This window comes from Ranitomeya variabilis, chromosome 4 (genome assembly GCF_051348905.1).
Source record: "Ranitomeya variabilis isolate aRanVar5 chromosome 4, aRanVar5.hap1, whole genome shotgun sequence".
NCBI lineage: Eukaryota > Metazoa > Chordata > Amphibia > Anura > Dendrobatidae > Ranitomeya > Ranitomeya variabilis.
The window spans coordinates 714,068,425-714,088,059 of record NC_135235.1 but is presented as its reverse complement, the minus strand read 5'-3'; the positions used below and the strand labels follow the sequence as shown (position 1 = coordinate 714,088,059).

At 47.5% G+C, this 19,635-nt stretch overlaps 1 long non-coding RNA gene across 1 annotated transcript in view; it reads right to left on the bottom strand.

Annotated features, from left to right (window-relative positions):
* LOC143766567 (uncharacterized) overlaps nucleotides 1–18,645 on the bottom strand; it is a 74,811-nt gene extending 56,166 nt beyond the window's left edge. The window contains exon 1 of the long non-coding RNA XR_013213600.1: nucleotides 18,528–18,645. This is a non-coding gene — a long non-coding RNA (uncharacterized LOC143766567). The remainder of the gene's footprint in view (nucleotides 1–18,527) is intronic.
* Between the last annotated feature and the right edge of the window lie 990 nt (nucleotides 18,646–19,635).

The following is a 19,635-nucleotide window of genomic DNA, read 5'->3' as shown; positions in this document are numbered from 1 at the left end:
ACATATAATGCTCCATACAATTCATTATGGCCCCATAGATGCTCCATATAACGCTGTGCCTGTGCCGCCACATATAATGCTCCATACAATTCATTATGGCCCCATAGATGCTCCATATAACGCTGTGCCTGTGCCGCCACATATAATGCTCCATACAATTCATTATGGCCCCATAGATGCTCCATATAACGCTGTGCCTGTGCCGCCACATATAATGCTCCATAGTCCATACAATTCATTATGGCCCAGCCCAGATGCTCCATATAACGCTGTGCCTGTGCCGCCACATATAATGCTCCATAGTCCATACAATTCATTATGGCCCAGCCCAGATGCTCCATATAATGCTGTGCCGCCACATATAATGCTCCATACAATTCATTATTACCCCATAGATGCTCCATCCATAATATGGATGGAGCATCTATGGGGCCATAATGAGTAATGGAGCATTATATGTGGCGGCACAGCTTTATATGGACTCCCTCCCTATAAAGCTGTGCCGCCAGATATAATGCTCCAATTCATTATGGCCCCCATAGATAGATGCTGAGTGTCTGATGCTCCATATATAATAACGCCTGTGCCGCTCAATTCATTATGGCCCCGGGCCCGGCCCCCAGGGCCCCATAGATAGATGCTGAGTGAGTGATGCTGCTCCGTCCATATATAACGCCTGTGCCGCCGGCGCCACATATAAATGCTGCAATAAAAAAAAGACATACTCACTCAGTCACCTCGGCTCGACTCTCGTCTCTGCCCGCCCGCTGGTCCTCACCGTCCCATCTCTCCGCACTGACTGATCAGGCAGAGGGCGGCGCGCACACTATACGTCATCCGCGTGCCCTCTGACCTGAACAGTCAGAGCGCAGAGACGGGACGGGATTGGAAGATGGAGCGGCGCGTGGATCCTGGACAGGTAAATATACTCACCTCCTGCTCCTGGCTCCTCCCAGACCCGGACTGTGGACAGATCATGGTCTCCGCAGACTCCGGGCAGTGGCGGGCGCCGGGCACGGCAGCTTCTGAGGCTGCTCCAGCGGTCATGTCACTCGCTGGGTACCGCGGCGCCGGCCCGGCGCTCATTACAGCAGGCTGAGCAGGAAATTCAGGAATGATGATCCACGCGTCGCAGCGGCAGGCAGGCTGCAGTGCAGCAGCACACTGAGTCACGACTCACGAGGAGTCACAACAATTGTCGATTGCCGACGTGCCGTGCATGTCCGTCGGGTCGGGCCCCCTCCCCGCTCTGGGCCCCGGTGCGGCTGCACCGGTTGAACCGGCGGTATGTCCGCCCCTGCCTTAAGGTTCTTAATGAGGCTGATACAATATATAGACTCCTTTTTAAATCCAGCCAATTGGCTTAGCTGCCTAGCGGGATGGATTATTTTTGGTATTTTACAGACTTGCATGCAAGGATTCGATTTTTTTTTTCAAACTAATTCAACCCCCCTCCCTGATAACACCCAAGATAAATCTGTATTCATACTATTATTTTTTTATGATGTGTATACATTAGAATATCTGCCATTCAGTTATCATAATTAGTTTGCATGTGTACTCACCCTACTTATATCATTTAACCTGGATTGATGATACTACAAGTGTTCATGAAGCCAGAAATTGCCATATGTTCTCTCAGGAGTACTCCATATTGTAGACCTGGAGCATTCAGCCAGGGTCCCCAGATGTTGTCAAATTTCCAACCAAATAATATTGTTTTGCTTATTTATTAACTCATTAACTGTCAGTGGTTGAGTATCTGGCCAATGTTGTGTAACAAGTTTGCGAGCTTGATACAATGTTCGCTAAAGATCCACAGCCATTGGGGATTCAAAACTTCCATAATAAACCTCACATCTGCTTCCTATTTTAATGTAGCTGTCAGGGGATGGTCTCTCATGCGAGACTGAGAGTTTCTGATAGATGTTTGAAATTAAGCCGGTCATGTATTTTGCTGTTGCTATTGAGTCTAGTAAATATTTTTTCAGTATATCCTGTGCCACAGCGCTAAACTGAGTTAGATATGCATGCCTATGTTGTAGGTATCGAAAGAAGAGGCCATGGGCAATCCAAACTCTTTTTGTAGTTTGTTAAAGCTTTTAAGTGTTCCATTTCCTACTAACTGATCTAAAGTCTGAATTCCCCTTGATTCCCAACCTCTGAAACCAGTAAATTTGTCAAAGTCCACCAGTTGATGATTTTGCCATAATGGGTAATATTAGAGTATTCCCTTATCTCCAACAGTCTCTCCTCTGTCCCACACGTTGTACATCATTGCTATGGTCAGACTCAACAATCTGGCTTCAACTTTCTCTGAGGCCAGTCTCACACGTCCAGATAACTCCGGTACCGGAGAAAACGGTACCGGAGTTATCCATGTCCGTGTGTTCGTGTGCTCACATAGGCCATCCTTGTGATGGCCGTGCGTACGTTTTTAGGGTCCGTGTGCTGTCAGTGTGCTGTCCGTGTTCAATTTTAACCCTATGACAGGAAAAACGCACACGGACCCATTGACTTTAATGGGTCCGTGTGACCCGTGCGCTCCCACGGACACTGACATGTCTCCGTGTTTTGCACACGGACACACGGTCTGCGAAAAATCACTGACATCTGCAGAGACACATTGATTTTAATGTGTCTACGTGTGTCAGTGTCTCCGGTACGTGAGGAAATTGACACCACACGTACCGGAGCCACTGACGTGTGAAACAGGCCTGATTGCTGTTGCCAGATCAGCTTTGCAGGTTGGAGCCTTGTCATGGACCATTTTCTTCAATTTCCACCAAATATTTTCAATTGGATTGAGATCCGGACTATTTGCAGGCCATGATATTGACCTTATGTGTCTTATTTTCAAGGAATGTTTTCACAGTTTTTGCTCTATGGCAGGATGCATTATCATCTTGAAAAATGATTTCATCATCCCCAAACATCCTTTCAATTGATGGGATGAGAAAAGTGTCCAAAATATCAACGTAAACTTGTGCATTTATTGAAGATGTAATGACAGCCATCTCCCCAGTGCCTTTACCTGACATGCAGCCCATATCATCAATGACTGGAAATTTGCATGTTCTCTTCAGTCAGTCATCTTTATAAATCTCATTGGAACGGCACCAAACAAAAGTTCCAGCATCATCACCTTGCCCAATGCAGATTCGCGATTCATCACTGAATATGACTTTCATCCAGTCACCCACAGTCCACGATTGCTTTTCCTTAGCCCATTGTAACCTTGTTTTTTTCTGTTTAGGTGTTAATGATGGCTTTCGTTTAGCTTTTCTGTATGTAAATCCCATTTCCTTTAGGCAATTTCTTACAGTTTGGTCACAGACGTTGACTCCAGTTTCCACCCATTCGTTTCTCATTTGTTTTGTTGTGCATTTCCTGTTTTGGAGATATATTGCTTTAAGTTTCTGGTCTTGACACTTTGATGAATTCCTTAGTCTACCAGTATGTTTGCCTTTAACAACCTTCCCATGTTGTTTGTATTTGGTCCAGATTTTAGACACAGCTGACTATGAAGAATCTACATCTTTTGCAACATTGCGTGATGATTTACCCTCTTAAAGGGAATCTGTCACCCCCAAAATCGAGGGTGAGGTAAGCCCACCGGCATCAGGGGCTTATATACAGCATTCTGTAATGCTGTAGATAAGCCCCCGATGTATCCTAAAAGATGAGAAAAAGAGGTTATATTATACTCACCCAGGGGCATTCCCGCTGCTGGTCCAGTACGGCGCCTCCTATCTTCATCAGATGACGTCCTCTTGTCTTCAGGCTCCCGCGCAGGCGTACGTTGTCTGCCCTGTTGAAGGCAGAGCAAAGTACTGCAGTGCGCAGGCGCCGGGCCTCTCTGACCTTACCCGGCGCCTGCACACTGCAGTACTTTGCTCTGCCCTCAACAGGGCAGACAAAGTACGCCGGAGCTGCAGCCTGAAGACAAAAAGAGGACGCCATCTGATGAAAATAGGAGGCACCGGACCGGACCAGCAGTGGGAACGCCCCTGAGTGAGTATAATATAACCTCTTTTTCTCATCTTTTAGGATACATCGGGTGCTTATCTACAGCATTACAGAATGCTGTAGATAAGCCCCTGATGTCGGTGGGCTTACCTCACCCTCGATTTTGGGGGTGACAGATTCCCATTAAGAGTATGATAATCATCTTCTTTGTTTCAATTGACATATCTCATGTTGGAGCCATGATTCATGTCAGTCCACCTGGTGCAGATAAGTGGAAAATTTAACCGTGAGCACTACTAGAGAAGGGGTGCTAAGGACAGGTTCCCAAACCATATAGATTAATAGTAAGAGACCTAGCACTCAACTTTAGGTAAGATGCAGGAAAGATTTATTGTAGTAAATACAGGAAAATGTTTTGTCAATTGTGACCTTCATCAGTTACTACAAGAAGCACAGACATCTGTGTCGGTATAAGGAAAAAATGACAAACAAAATAATAACAATAACAAAAGTATATACAAAAGACATAGCAAACCATATAAGGTCATAATATCACATAACAATATACTGGCAGAGCTACGAGTCAAGCACAATACCAATTCCAATCTCTATTGTTGGATCTATAATCAAGAGAAGGTGTAGAGGTGCCCGAATAGGTCAAAAAGGGACATACCAGAAAGTTGTTAAATAGAAGCCTGTGACGGGAAATATAATCGCTGTACGATCCTGCATACAGATAAGGGTCAAGTGAGTGGACTACATGTATAGGTGCCAAGTAGTATAGGAAAGTCTAGTCCATCTACATATATCAAGATTAGTTTAGCGTGGTTGTTGTAGACAAGCCTGCTGTGAGCAAATAGGAAGATTCCTAAGGAGGCAATAGGAAGTGGCAGCTTATAATAATAGAAAGGCCGAGTATTGAGAGGAGAGATAAATCCGTTACCTGGAGCTGCAGTGCTCCCCGACACGGTATCCACCGCTTCTGACCATGTAGTGTCAGCGTGCCCATATAAGAAGGGAAGGGGCGGGACTATAGAGTGATGCGGCCAATAAGACAGCTAAGCTGCTGGCCGGAAGTGAAGAGGCTGTGCGTACAATGCCGTACTTGCGGTAGTGATACAGCTGAAAAAATCACTGAACTGTGGAGGTGCAGCGGGTATATGTGTGATATGATATTTCTGTACAACCGGGCAGCACGGTGGCGCAGTGGTTAGCACAGCAGCCTTGCAGCACTGGAGTCCTGGGTTCAAACCCCACCAAGGACAACATCTGCAAAGAGTTTGTATGTTCTCTCCGTGTTTGTGTGGGTTTCCTCCCACACTCCAAAGACATATACTGATAGGGAATTTAGATTGTGAGCCCCAATACATACCATATATTTAGGGCAAACGTCATAATATAATGTATGTGGGAACATCACATATAAGATGTCATAAATCACAACAATATACACACTGTAAGGTCTTTACCTATGGAAAAGGAAAGTTATACATACAGTAACATGGTGGCCTTGTGTGGGCACAAAACATATAATATTAATAAAAAATCCCATATGACCGTTCCCTATATAAGGAACCCTACTGTCTGTGTGTTACAAGAATGACGTCAATTCATATTCCCTATTCAGACCCTTGGGGCTCATCGTGTCTAGGGTATGGATCCAGTAGGCCTCACGTTTTTTTAGGAGGAGGACCCTGTTGCGCCCTTGGCCGTGGGGGTGGGACATGCTCTATGACCTGGAATCTTAGTTGAGCTATATTCTCGCCCGCCGAAATGAAATGATGGGGGGGATGGGAAGGAGAAGATTTTTGCACCTTATAGTGGATTTATGCTTAGAAATCCTGTCGCAAATAGGTTGGGATGTTTCGCCTATATAGAGAAGGCTGCAGGGGCATTTGATTAGGTACACTACGTATGATGATTCGCAGGTAAAGTACTCACGAAAATTGAATGACTTTCCAGAAAAGGGGTGTGTAAATGTATCACCTTTAAGCACATTGTTGCACTGTATACAATGCAAACATGGAAAGGTGCCTTTCCTTGGGTTCTGTAGGAACCGTTGTTTCGGTATACTGGATTTCGTGCCCATATCTGCTTTCACTAAAGAGTCCTTTAGCTTAGGTGCCTTTTTGAAACATGGAAGGAACGGATTTTGAAATTCCTGGACATCTGGGTAGGCGGTTGATAACAAGTGCCAATTCTTCCGAATGGACTTCTGTAAAATATAGGCAAAAGGGTGAAAGCTGTGCACAAAGGGAATCCGATTCAAGGATTGTTTGACTGACCATGTAGGGGCATTATACTGTAAGATTCGGTTAGCACCTGTGAGGGGTAACCCCTTTCTTTAAATTTCGTGGTCATCTCATTAAGCCTGTGATGTTGTGTATCTGTATCTGAGACAATACGTCTTACTCTCTGGTACTGAGATTTTGTGTATTGCCTGTTTGTAGCTGGGGAGTAGAGACTATGGAAATGCAGTATACTGTTCTGATCTGTCTCCTTAATGTATAGATCGGTGGAGAGGATTCCTCTAGGATCTTTGATCACCATTGTGTCCAAATAGTTGATACGATAGGGATCATGGCTCATTGCGAACTGTATCCCAGGCCAAGAGGTATTCAGGAGATTAAAGAACATTGGGAGTGTCTCTGAGGAGCCCCCCGATATACAAAAGGCATCATCAATGTAGCGTTTCCATACAATTACATTCTCTCGAAAGAGTGCTTGTTTGTAAATGATATTTTCCTCAAAATCCGCCATGTAGGCGTTTGCGTACGGGGGCGCTACGTTGGATCCCATTGCGGTTACTGTATGTATAACTTTCCTTTTCCATTCAGTCTCAGGATCCGGTTTCTTGGCCCCGCCCACAATCGTCATGTGATTCAATGGACACACCCACAGCCGGCTTCTTACACAATTCTTACCGGGTTAAGAACGCGATGTCATATCACACATATACCAGCTGCACCTCCACAGTTCAGTGATTTTTTCAGCTTTATCACTACCGCAAGTACGGCATTGTGCGCACGGCCTCTTCACTTCCAGCCACCAGCCTAGCTGTCTTATTGGCCGCATCACTCTATAGTCCCGCCCCTTCCCTTCTTATATGGGCACGCTGACACTACATGGTCAGACAAGTGGTGGATGCCGTGTCGGGGAGCACTACAGCTCCGGGTAATGGATTTATCTCTCCTCTCAATACCCCCGGCCTTTTTTCTATTATTATAAGCTGCCACTTCCTATTGCCTCCTTTGGAATCTTCCTATTTGCTCACAGCAGGCTTGTCTACAACAACCTCGCTGAACTAATCTTGACATATGTAGGTGGACTAGACTTTCCTATACTACTTGGCACCTATACATGTAGTCCACTCACTTGACCCTTATCTGTATGCAGGATCATACAGCGATTATATTTCCCGTCACCGGCTTCTATTTAACAACTTTCTGGTATGTCCCTTTTTGACCTATTCAGGCACCTCTACACCTTCTCTTGATTATAGATCCAACAATGGAGATTGGAATTGGTATTGTGCTTGACTCGTAGCTCTGCCAGTATATTGTTATGTGATATGACCTCATATGGTTTGCTATGTCTTTTGTATATACTTTTGTTATTGTTATTATTTTGTTTGTCATTTTTTTCCTTATACCGACACAGATGTCTGTGTTTCTTGTAGTAACTGATGAAGGTCACAATTGACCGAAACGTTTTCCTGTATTTACTACAATAAATCTTTCCTGCTGCATCTTAGCTAAAGTTGAGTGCTAGGTCTCTTACTATTAGTCCACTTGGTGCAACAGCTCTCCAAGGTGTGATCACTCCTTTTTGGATGCAGACTAATGAGCAGATCTAATTTGATGCAGGTGTTCGTTTTGGGAATGAAAATTTACAGGGTGATTCCAAAATTTTTTCCCTCAGAATTGAGTGACTTTTAAAATGTTTCCCCTATGCTTGGTTGAAAAAAGTAACCATTACTGACTACCACATTTTTTGTTCTTGATTTCTTTTAGTGTTTCTTAAAGCCAGAAAGTTGCCATTTGAAATTACTTTTGTTTTGTGCCATGTCTGTGATCTGCTTTTTTTTATACAAAATTAAACAACTGAATGAACATCCTCCAAGGCTGGTGATTACGTAATTTTTGCCAGGGGTTGTAGTATATTTTTGCTCTGCCCCTTTAAGAATGGGGGGTGCGCACGTGCATACTAGGTGTGCCGCTGGGTGCTGCAGTGCTCACACAAGCAGGAAGCAGGAGAATGCAGATGATTGCGCCAAGGATCCGGGGCAGTGAGCAAGCCGGCATCCCTGCATGAAGGGGGAAGGGGACACCATGCAGGGACGCCAGTAGTAGTACTACAAACACATTATGCCGTCATGGATTAAAATCTTTCAGGGCACGCAAGATCTTGCTGCTCATGCCAGCACATGTCAAGGCCCGTTAGAAGTTCACCAATGGCCATCTGGATGATCCAGAGGAGGCAATGGAGAAGGTCATGTGGTCAGATGAGACAAAAATAGAACTTTTTGCTATCAACTCCTTTCACCATATTTGGAGGAAGAAGAAGAATGAGTGCAACTCCAAGAACACTGTTCCAACCATGAAGCATGGTGGGGAAGCATCATACTTTGGGGATGCTTTTCTGCAAAGCAGACAGGACAACTTCACTGTATTGAAGGGAGGATGGATGGGTCGTGGATCGCAAGATTTTGGCCAACAACCTCCTTCTTTCAGTAGGAGCACTGAAGATGGGTCGGGGCTGGGTCTTCAAGCATGGCAATGACCCGAAACACACAGCAAGAGCAACTAAGGAGTGGCTCAGTAAGAAGCATTTCAAGGTCCTGGAGTGGCCTAGCCAGTCTCCATATCTGAAACCAATAGAAAATCAATTTTACACAGCGACAGCCCCGAAACCTGAAAGATTTGGAGCAGATCTGTATGGAGGAATGGGTCAAAATCCCTGCTGCAGTGTGTGCAAACTTGGTCAAGAACTACAGGAAATGTCTGACCTCTGTAATGCAGGACAATGCCAGACCTCATGTGGCTGGAGTGTCAGCAGTTCCTGCAAGATGAAGGCATTTGAAGCTATGGACTGGCTCGCCGATTCTCCAGACCTGAATCCGATTGAGCACATGTGGGACATCAAGTCTCACACCATCCACCAACGTCATGTTGCACCACAGACTGTCCAAGAGTTGACGGATGCTTTAGTCCAGGTCTGGTTGGAGATCCCTCAAGAGACCATCCGCCGCCTCATCAGGAGCATGCCCAGGCATTGCAGGGAGGTCATACAGGCACGTGGAGGCCACACACTACTAAGCATCATTTCCTTGTCTTGAGGCATTTCCAGTGATGTTGGATCAGCCTGTAACTTCATTTTCCACTTTGATTTTGAGCATCATTCCAACTTCAGACCTCCATAGGATATTAGTTGTGGTTTACGTTGATCATTTTTAGGTTTTATTGTTCTCAATACATTCCATTATATAATGAATAAAAATTTACAACTGAAATATTTCATTCAGTGATATCTAGGATGTGAGATTTTAATGTTCCCTTTATTTTTTTTGAGCAGTGTATGTTCCAGGCTCTGACTACAGGCAGATTATACTGATAGAACTACACTGCTGTATACAATGGATGTTTCTGTATTCTAGAGGAGAATAAGATTTTTTCATCCTATAAAATTACTAAAAAATAATAATAAAAAACACTTGATAATGAAAAATAATGTCAATTTTAATGCGTTTTTTAACCCCTTTCTGCCAGCTGACGGGATAGTCCGTCAGCTGGCAGACTCCCCCCTCTTTGAGGTGGGCTCACCGCCGGAGCTTTCAACAGCAGACATGTGTCCGCAATTGACGTGAACGGAATCGCAATCCGCCCGCACCCATTAACTAGTTAAATGCCGCTGTCAAACTTTGACAGCGGCATTTAATAAGCGCCGCCGGCCGCGCGGCCGGAAGCGCTCGCACCGCTAACCCCCGTCACATGATCGGGGGTCATCGGTGCATTGCCATAACAACCTGAGGTCTCCTTGAGACCTCTATGGTTGTTGATGGCAGATTGCTGTGAGCGCCACCCTGTGGTCAGCGCTCATAGCAATGCTGCATTTCTGCTACATACTGTAGAGGTGATCTGTGCTTCACCTCTATGTAGCAGAGGCGATCATGTAGTGCATGCCTCTAGTGAAGCATGCCAAAACAAAAAATGTGTTTAAAAATATAAAAAAATATAAAAGTTCAAATCACCCCCCTTTCGCCCCAATCAAAATAAAACAATAAAAAAAAATCAAACCTACACATATTTGGTATGGCCGCGTTCAGAATCACCTGATCTATCAATAAATAAAAAGGATTAACCTGATCGCTAAATGGCGTAACGAGAAAAAAATCAAAACGCCAAAATTAAGTTTTTTTGGTCGCCGCAACATTGCATTAAAATGTAATAACGAGCGATCAAAAGAACGTATCAGCACAAAAGTGGTATCATTAAAAACGCCAGCTCGGCACGCAAAAACTGAGCCCTCACCCAACCCCAGATCACGAAAAATGGAGACGCTACAGGTATCGGAAAATTGTGCAATTAGTTTTTTTTTAGCAAATTTGGGAAACTTTTTTCACCACTTAGATAAAAATAACCTAGACATGTTTGGTGTCTACGAACTCGTAATGTCCTGGAGAATCATAATATCAGGTCAGTTTTAGTATTTAGTGAACCTAGCAAAAAAGCCAAACAAAAGACAAGTGTGGTACTGCACTTTTTTTGCAATTTCATCGCACTTGGAATTTTTTTCCCATTTTCTAGTACACGACATGGTAAAACCAATGATGTCGTTCAAAAGTACAACTCGTCCCACAAAAAAATAAGCCCTCACATGGCCAAATTGATGGAAAAATAAAAAAGTTATGGCTCTGGGAATGAGGGGAGCGAAAAACGAAAAAAGCTCCGGGGGTTAAGTGGTTAAATAATAAGCATCACAAATCAGTAAATAACACGGACATGTTTGTGTCAATATAATCATAATGACCCGCACAACGCAGCGATCAGATTATTTACAGGAATCTGTAAATTATGGGGAAAAACGGCGTACTTGATATTTATCTCTATTAAACCTATAAAATAATGTAATAAACTAATGCTGAGGCCGTGTTCACATGTTCTTTTTTCTGCAGGAGTCCGCACCAGGTGACGCAGTGACAATCTTCTCTGATTATTGTGTATTTGCTGCGTATCTTTTATGCGTTTTCTCCCATATTTGATGCGTTTTTGGGCAGATATGAAGCCGCGTTTAACACTTTATTAATAGTACAGAAAAGCTTTGATTCTGCGCTTATAAATGTAACGGCGTTTTTTCTCTTCATACATTTTTTTTCTTCTTAATAAACCATATTTCCCTCCCCCTTCTCATCCTTAACCCTTTCCCCCCTGTATTTTGCCTCTATCTTTCATCCCTTTATATTTCCCCTTTTTTGCTGTTATTTGGTTCCTGTTGGTGTCGATATTACTGGGTATTTATAATCCGTCTCCTCCTTTTTCTTTACCCAATTTATGTAAAAAATCCTTAATAAAAACTCCTTTCACAAAGAAGGCGCCTGCTGTTCCCCAAGGACGCGGCTGATCTGTGCGGTTTTGGGGCTTTTTTTTCACGTCTTCTATGTGGAGCCTAATAAAAACGCAGGTAAAAAAACTGCAGAAACTTTATTAATTGTAGAATCAAAGCTTTTCTGTACTATAAAAAGCATTAAAACCGCGGCTTCACATCTGCACCAAAAACGCATCAAATGTTAGGAGTTTAGTGCGAATCCTGCAGAAAACAAAAAACACAGTATTTCCAGGACGTCATCCTGACAGCACTATGGAGGACGTCCTCCTCCCCCTTGCTGGGACAGGAAACACACGAGAGTTCAAAAGGTCCAGTCCCACCCCCATTCCTCAGTGTTTTTCCTGTCCCTGCAAGGGACACATGAGAGAAGCTGCGCAGCTTACCGGAGCTCAGGGGGATCGTGCGGCTTGCCAGATCCTTCCCCCTGTCAAGACGCTCAGGGCAGAAACCCTCCAGAGGGGGGTCCCTCTGCTCCAAAGACCAGCAGCCGCTCCTCCCGTGGGGGGGCTCTCGGCTGCGGACGCGGTTCCCGAGGTCAGTAGCACTCAGCAGCGTGAACGCCGGGCTCTGACTCTTCCGGCGGAAGTTCCGGGGACCGCGTCACTTCCGGTTTGTGGCATCCGTTACTGCGACTTCCGGTAACGCTGATGTACAGGGAAGGTGTGCGCTCCAGCGTGGATCCCAGGTATTGTAGCGTTTGAGAGGCGCTGCAGCGGTCACACTCTGGATACTATGGAGAGCATGACACCTGAGGATGGGGTAAGTGCGCAGAGCGCAAACTCCCCTGACACCCAGTAATAAAGCCACCCTGTCACCTTCCCTATCTTATATCGTTTAGGATAAGGGAACTCCAGCCGTCCCCCCTGGTCAAGTTAAAAGATCTGGAAAAGCCTCCGGGAAGTCCAGCAGATGTCCACTATGTAATGTTAAACTCCCGGACACCCATGGCAAAACCTTATGTGCAGACTGCACATCCAAGGTTATGAGAGAGGAGCAGCCCACCCTATTATCTGAGATGAGGTCCCTAATCAGAGAAGAGGTCCAGGCTTCCCTAGCTACCATGGTCGAAAAATCCAGTCCTATGCCCAGTCGCAAAAGGGCCAGGCGGGAGTTGGAATATACTTCTGAGGACAGATCCGATTCTGAGGACCTTGTCTCCGAGGAAGAGGGCGAGCTTCCTTCTAGAAGCCAGGACCGCCAGAGGAAGTACCTTTTCCAGGCGGAGGACACAAATGAGCTGGTGCAGGCGGTGCGATGCACCATGCAAGTAGAGGAAACATCTAAGCCGCAAACCAGGCAGGACCTGATGTTCGGGGGACTTATGTCACGTCGGCAGACAGTCTTCCCGGTCAGTGAGCATATCAAGGCCATGGTGCTCGAAGAGTGGAAAGAGGCGGAACGTCGGCTGACACTGTCTAAAGACTTTAAGTCGCGTCTACCCTTTGAGCCTGAGGATGTTAAGCTTTGGGACGAGATACCCAAGGTGGATGTCCCGGTGGCGAAGGTCGCCAAAAAGACTGCTATTCCGTTCGAGGACTCGTCAACCTTGCGCGATCCAATGGATCGTAAGGCGGACATATTGCTAAAAAGAGCCTGGGAGTCTTCCGCGGCTCTAATTAAAACCAATATTGCAGCTACCTCGGTAGCCCGGTCTATGCACCTCTGGATGGGTCAATTAGAGGAGCATCTCTCTAGTAAGACCCCAAGGTCAGAGATCTTAAACTCTCTCCCTATAATGAAGTCCGCCACAGCCTTTCTATCTGACATGACGGCTGAGTCAGTCAGATTTTCAGCCAGAAATGTGTCATTGTCTAATGCGGCTAGAAGAGCGGTCTGGTTAAGGTCTTAGTCGGGCGATAATGCGTCCAAAACAAAATTATGTTCAATCCCTTTCTCAGGTGCAAGAGTTTTCGGTCCTTCCCTCGATACCATCTTAGAGTCGGCCTCAGACAAGAAAAAAGGGTTCCCAGAGGACAAGCCTAAGAGGTCTCAGTCCTTTCGGAGGGGATTTCCCTTTAGACGACAGTCTGACTTCAGAGGGTCCGACTTCAGAGGGGGAAGGTCCAATAGAGGGTTTAACAGGGGTTCCCGTGGCCAGAGTAGTAAGAACAGGAGTTTCTTCTTCAGCCCCTCCTCTAAAACTAAACCACAATGACGCCACTCTTATAGGGGGGAGGCTGCGCCATTTCGCGGTAAACTGGAGCAGAGTCACGCAAAATCAATGGGTCCTTCGTACTATCTCAGAGGGCTACAGCATAGAGTTTTACTCGCCTCCGCCAGACAGGTACATCGTACCTACGGTGGTTATGCAAGACTCTCCCATGTTAAAAGACCTGAGGGACATGCTTGCCTCAAAGGTCATAATTCCAGTACCTCCGCTAGAGGTAGGCCAGGGTCATTACTCCTCCCTGTTCTCCATTACAAAACCGTCCGGCGACTCACGTACAATAGTAAACCTGAAGCCTCTGAATGCCTGGGTCAGGTACAAGAGGTTTCGCATGGAGTCCATCCGCTCTGCAATCCTCCTCATAGATCGGAGCGCGGTGATGTGCACTCTCGATTTGAAGAGTGCCTATTACCAGGTCCCTGTCCACCGTCTATCTCAGAGGTTTCTGAGGTTCGCGGTAGTTCTGCCGTCCGGGACCTGCCACTACCAGTTTCAATGCCTTCCGTTTGGACTTGCCTCAGCACCTCGCGTGTTTACAAAGCTGGTCTCAGAGATAGTGGCTTTCCTAAGAAACCAGGGGATTACAATAGTCCCTTACCTCGACGACTTTCTGCTGATAGCACGAACACCAGAGGTCCTAACGGATCACAGGAACCGGACCATCGCTGTAATGGAACACTTGGGATGGATCATCAACTGGCAGAAATCAGATCTGATTCCGGAACACAAAAAGATCTTCCTGGGTGTCTGTCTGGATTCTACAAACAGAATATCCCTTCTACCCGAAGCCAAGCTGGAGTCAATACAAGTCCATGTCAGATTCCTACTAGAACGCAGAGTCTCAATAAGAATGGCCATGAGAGTGCTAGGCCTAATGACGGCATGCATACCATGCGTAAGATGGGCACAGTTCCATTCAAGACCACTGCAGAGCTTAATCCTCTCCAAGTGGGACCGTCGTCAATCTTCTCTGGAAAGTATTTTATATCTTCCAGGCCCAGTACGAAGTTCGCTCCTTTGGTGGACAGACCCAAAGAATCTAAGAATCGGGGTACTATGGACTACCGACCCTCACGTGGTAGTTACCACAGATGCCAGCGCCTGGGGCTGGGGAGCTCACCTAGAAGGAAGGATTCTCCAGGGACAATGGCCTCCAGATGTAGCCGGCAACTCGTCCAACTTCCGAGAGCTGTATGCTGTCTGGGAAGCCCTAAGAAGGAATCGGCGCATGCTGGAGAATCGTCATGTAAGGATATTGTCCGACAACGTGACAGCTGTTTCCTTCCTAAAACACCAAGGAGGTCCAAGGCACCATCTTCTCCAGGAGCTGGCGGGGAGAATATTTCGTTGGGCAGAAAAATCGATCCTCTCCATCTCTGCAATCCACTTGGAGGGCTCCCAGAACGTCATAGCGGATTACTTGAGCAGGAGAAGAGTGTTCGCAACAGAGTGGGAGCTCAACCAGGACATCTTCCAGGAACTGTGCCGGCGTTGGGGCACTCCCAGTATAGACCTTTTCGCGAACAGGAGAAACTCGAAGGTCTCAAGGTTCTTCTCTCTGAACCCTCGGGATCTGCCGGAAGGAATAGATGGTCTAAGTCAGAGTTGGACAGAGCCCCTCTCATATGCTTTCCCTCCTCTAGCACTAATCCCGGCTGTTCTCAGGAAGATCAAAGAAGAACAGGCTCGAGTGATTTTGGTAGTTCCCTACTGGCCAAAAAGGAGTTGGTTCTCTCTTCTGGTAGACCTGGCGATAGAGAGTCCAGTAGAACTGCCTCACAGACCAGATGTAATCCACCAGGGCCCAGTGTACCATCCGGATCCAGAGAAGCTACACCTCTCAGCCTGGATCCTGAAAGGAACATCCTGAGGGCAAGAGGCCTGTCTGACCAGGTCATATCCACTATCAAGGCTAGTAGGAAGCCGGTCACGTCAGCAATCTATTTGAAGATCTGGAGACGTTTCTGTCTGGAGGGTGGCAGGTCCGAGGCTGCGGCGGGCACTCCCGACTTACCCAGAATTCTGGATTTTCTACAGTCTGGGTTCGATAAAGGGCTTAGGCCAAGCACCTTAAAGGTGCAGATCTCCGCACTAAGCTCCTTTCTAGACTATCCCCTAGCAACACATCCCTGGATAGTTAGGTTTATCAGAGCCACCCAAAGATTGCGCCCCACCATTAGACAGTTATCTCCTCCTTGGGATCTTAACCTTGTCCTGAATTTCCTCTGCAAAAATAATTACGCCTCGGCAGATAACATGTCCATTTCAGCCCTGACACGTAAAACGGCATTCTTAGTGGCGATCATCACGGCTAAGAGGGTGGGGGAAATCCAAGCCTTGTGCACACGGGATCCGTACCTCCAGATTAGAGATGATTGTGTGGTTCTCAAACTAGATCCCTCGTTCGTTCCAAAAGTAGGAACTCTAAAAAATAGGAATCAAGAGATAGTGTTACCATCCTTTTGTTGTAACCCTTCCAATTCTAAAGAGGAAGCTCTGCATTCCTTAGATGTCAGACAGGCGGTCATCGACTACCTATCAGCCACCAACCCATGGCGAATCGATCCAAACCTGTTTATTTTGTTTGGGGGTAAAAATAAGGGAAAGAAGGCCTCTAAGGCCTCCATTGCTCGATGGATCACGTCTGTGATCTCTGAGGCCTATCAGTCGGAGGGCATCTCTCCTCCAAAAGGTCTTCATGCACACTCTACTAGAGGGATGGCTACGTCTTGGGCTGAGAGGGCAGGCGCCTCTCTAGAGCAGATTTGTAAGGCCGCTACATGGGCTAGTGTGAATACCTTCTGCAAACATTATAAACTTGATGTTTTGTCCGGTCAGCATAGTGCATTCGGGAGAAAAGTTCTCCAAGCGGTAATCCCACCCTGAGGAGGTGCTTTGGTACTCTCCATAGTGCTGTCAGGATGACGTCCTGGAAAATAGGTATTAAGCTTACCGTTAATTATGTTTCCAGGAGTCCATCCTGACAGCACGGGTAATTCCCTCCCTGTTAATATAGCTATGCCTTTGTAATATGAACCTGACATGTCTGTAGCATTTCCTAAACATATGATGTAATATGTTCCTGATATATGGTGTTATGTTCTTTACCATTAAATATTATTTTTTTGCATCTCCCTTGAGGCGGTTCTTGTTACAACACTGAGGAATGGGGGTGGGACTGGACCTTTTGAACTCTCGTGTGTTTCCTGTCCCAGCAAGGGGGAGGAGGACGTCCTCCATAGTGCTGTCAGGATGGACTCCTGGAAACATAATTAACGGTAAGCTTAATACCTATTTTCTGCACCGTGTGAACACGGCCGTACAGACACAACAAAGCCGGATGTCGTATAGTGACGCTACATAAAGATGAGAAAGTTCTGGAGGCTCCGACTGTGAATGAAGGAACAATCAATAATCCCCAGGTCCCACGTGCGGGACCAGAGACCCCTGAATCCACCTCCTGCTCGTCTCTGGTCCCAACTGTCCCGGATATACCGGACAGTCCAGAATTTGGGTCTACGCCCTGCAGTCTCAGGGGTCTGCTGAACTTCCCTCATTACCAGCGCCCCTCTGACAACTCCTCCTGTCAGGGCAGAAAGAAGTGGTAAATGTGCGTGGATTGGAGTGTGGACAAAATTTGCTGCTCTGTGCTTCAAAATTTGGGACATGTGCACAATTACTTGGTGCAACACTGGTGGATGTGGACCCCCTGCACTACGGGCCAGGCTTACCCTGGAGGGGTGTAACTAGGTGTCCACCAGGTCTTCACTACAGCTACTGGTGGAGAGGACAGGCTGGACAGCAGGTAGACACCAGGTACTACTCCAGGGTAGTCCCCAGGACTGGAGCAGCTGATCAGGGGTCAGAGACACAAGTGTGAGGAACAACAGGAACCCCCAACTGGACACAAGCAGAATGAACTGCCTAGGAACTAACAGTCAGCAGAGCGGTGGGTGGAGCTGCCTAATATAGGACCTGCCGGCAGGGGATAGGCTGGGGAACCTAATCTCTGAAGGACACAGCAGGGTTATATTCCTGTAGAGACCGGCCAATCCTGCCATAAGGCCGAATGGAAGCAACATGCTGAGAAGCCGTGTGGTGACCATAGTGAGTAGGGAGGCGCTGAGAGGGCAGGTGAGGTACCACCGTGACACCTGGGTAGGAGCCCACTCAGATGTTTCCCCCTGAGCTGCGCCTCAGAACAAATGTAATATTATCTTCACAGCCAACTGGTAAAGAAATCAGTGACACCGGTGGGATAAAAATGCCCATTACACCCTGAGATGACTTCCCTGGTGGGTACAGCGTCCGAAATGGGGTCACTTTAGGGGGTTGTATGTCTTCACACACCTCGGGGGCTTTGTAATTGGCCCCCACAAGTGAGGACTGCCAAATTACTGCTCCAAAAGCAAAACAGTGACTCTCCCCACTGGAGCCCGGCCGTGTGCAGCCATTTCTGGCCTCAGGTTTGGGAGAAATTTCCGTATAAATTGTGGCTCCATTTTATTCTGTGAAATTGAAAAATTTAGATCTAAAACATTTTAGTGGAAAAAAATAATTTTTCCATGACCCAGAAATATAAAGATCTATGACGTAATGGTGGGAAGAAAATGCCCCTCACACCCAGATGGATTCGCTGAGGACTGTGGATCTGTAATGGGGTCACTTTGGGGGTCGCTGTTCTGGCAGCTGCACATTATTCCAGGCAAATGTAAAATCCAAAAACCAAACAGTGATTCTTCCCTCCGCAGCAGCGAGATCTCCTGCCTCATTCTCCAGAAATTACCTTATAAATTGTGCAGCGTCCTATAAGATATTCCTGCCCACAGCGCCCCCATCCAGCGAGTGTCTGAGAAAGGTCATTACACTGAAACGTCACCATGTTCACGTGTTATATACTGTCCTCTCCGTACACCTCACATACACACGGCTCCGCTCCGTCCACCTCACACACACGGCTCCGCTCCGTCCACCTCACACACACGGCTCCGCTCCGTCCACCTCACACACACGGCTCCGCTCCGTCCACCTCACACACACGGCTCCGCTCCGTCCACCTCACACACACGGCTCCGCTCCGTCCACCTCACACACACGGCTCCGCTCCGTCCACCTCACACACACGGCTCCGCTCCGTCCACCTCACACACACGGCTCCGCTCCGTCCACCTCACACACACGGCTCCGCTCCGTCCACCTCACACACACGGCTCCGCTCCGTCCACCTCACACACACGGCTCCGCTCCGTCCACCTCACACACACGGCTCCGCTCCGTCCACCTCACACACACGGCTCCGCTCCGTCCACCTCACACACACGGCTCCGCTCCGTCCACCTCACACACACGGCTCCGCTCCGTCCACCTCACACACACGGCTCCGCTCCGTCCACCTCACACACACGGCTCCGCTCCGTCCACCTCACACACACGGCTCCGCTCCGTCCACCTCACACACACGGCTCCGCTCCGTCCACCTCACACACACGGCTCCGCTCCGTCCACCTCACACACACGGCTCCGCTCCGTCCACCTCACACACACGGCTCCGCTCCGTCCACCTCACACACACGGCTCCGCTCCGTCCACCTCACACACACGGCTCCGCTCCGTCCACCTCACACACACGGCTCCGCTCCGTCCACCTCACACACACGGCTCCGCTCCGTCCACCTCACACACACGGCTCCGCTCCGTCCACCTCACACACACGGCTCCGCTCCGTCCACCTCACACACACGGCTCCGCTCCGTCCACCTCAAACACACGGCTCCGCTCCGTCCACCTCACACACACGGCTCCGCTCCGTCCACCTCACACACACGGCTCCGCTCCGTCCACCTCACACACACGGCTCCGCTCCGTCCACCTCACACACACGGCTCCGCTCCGTC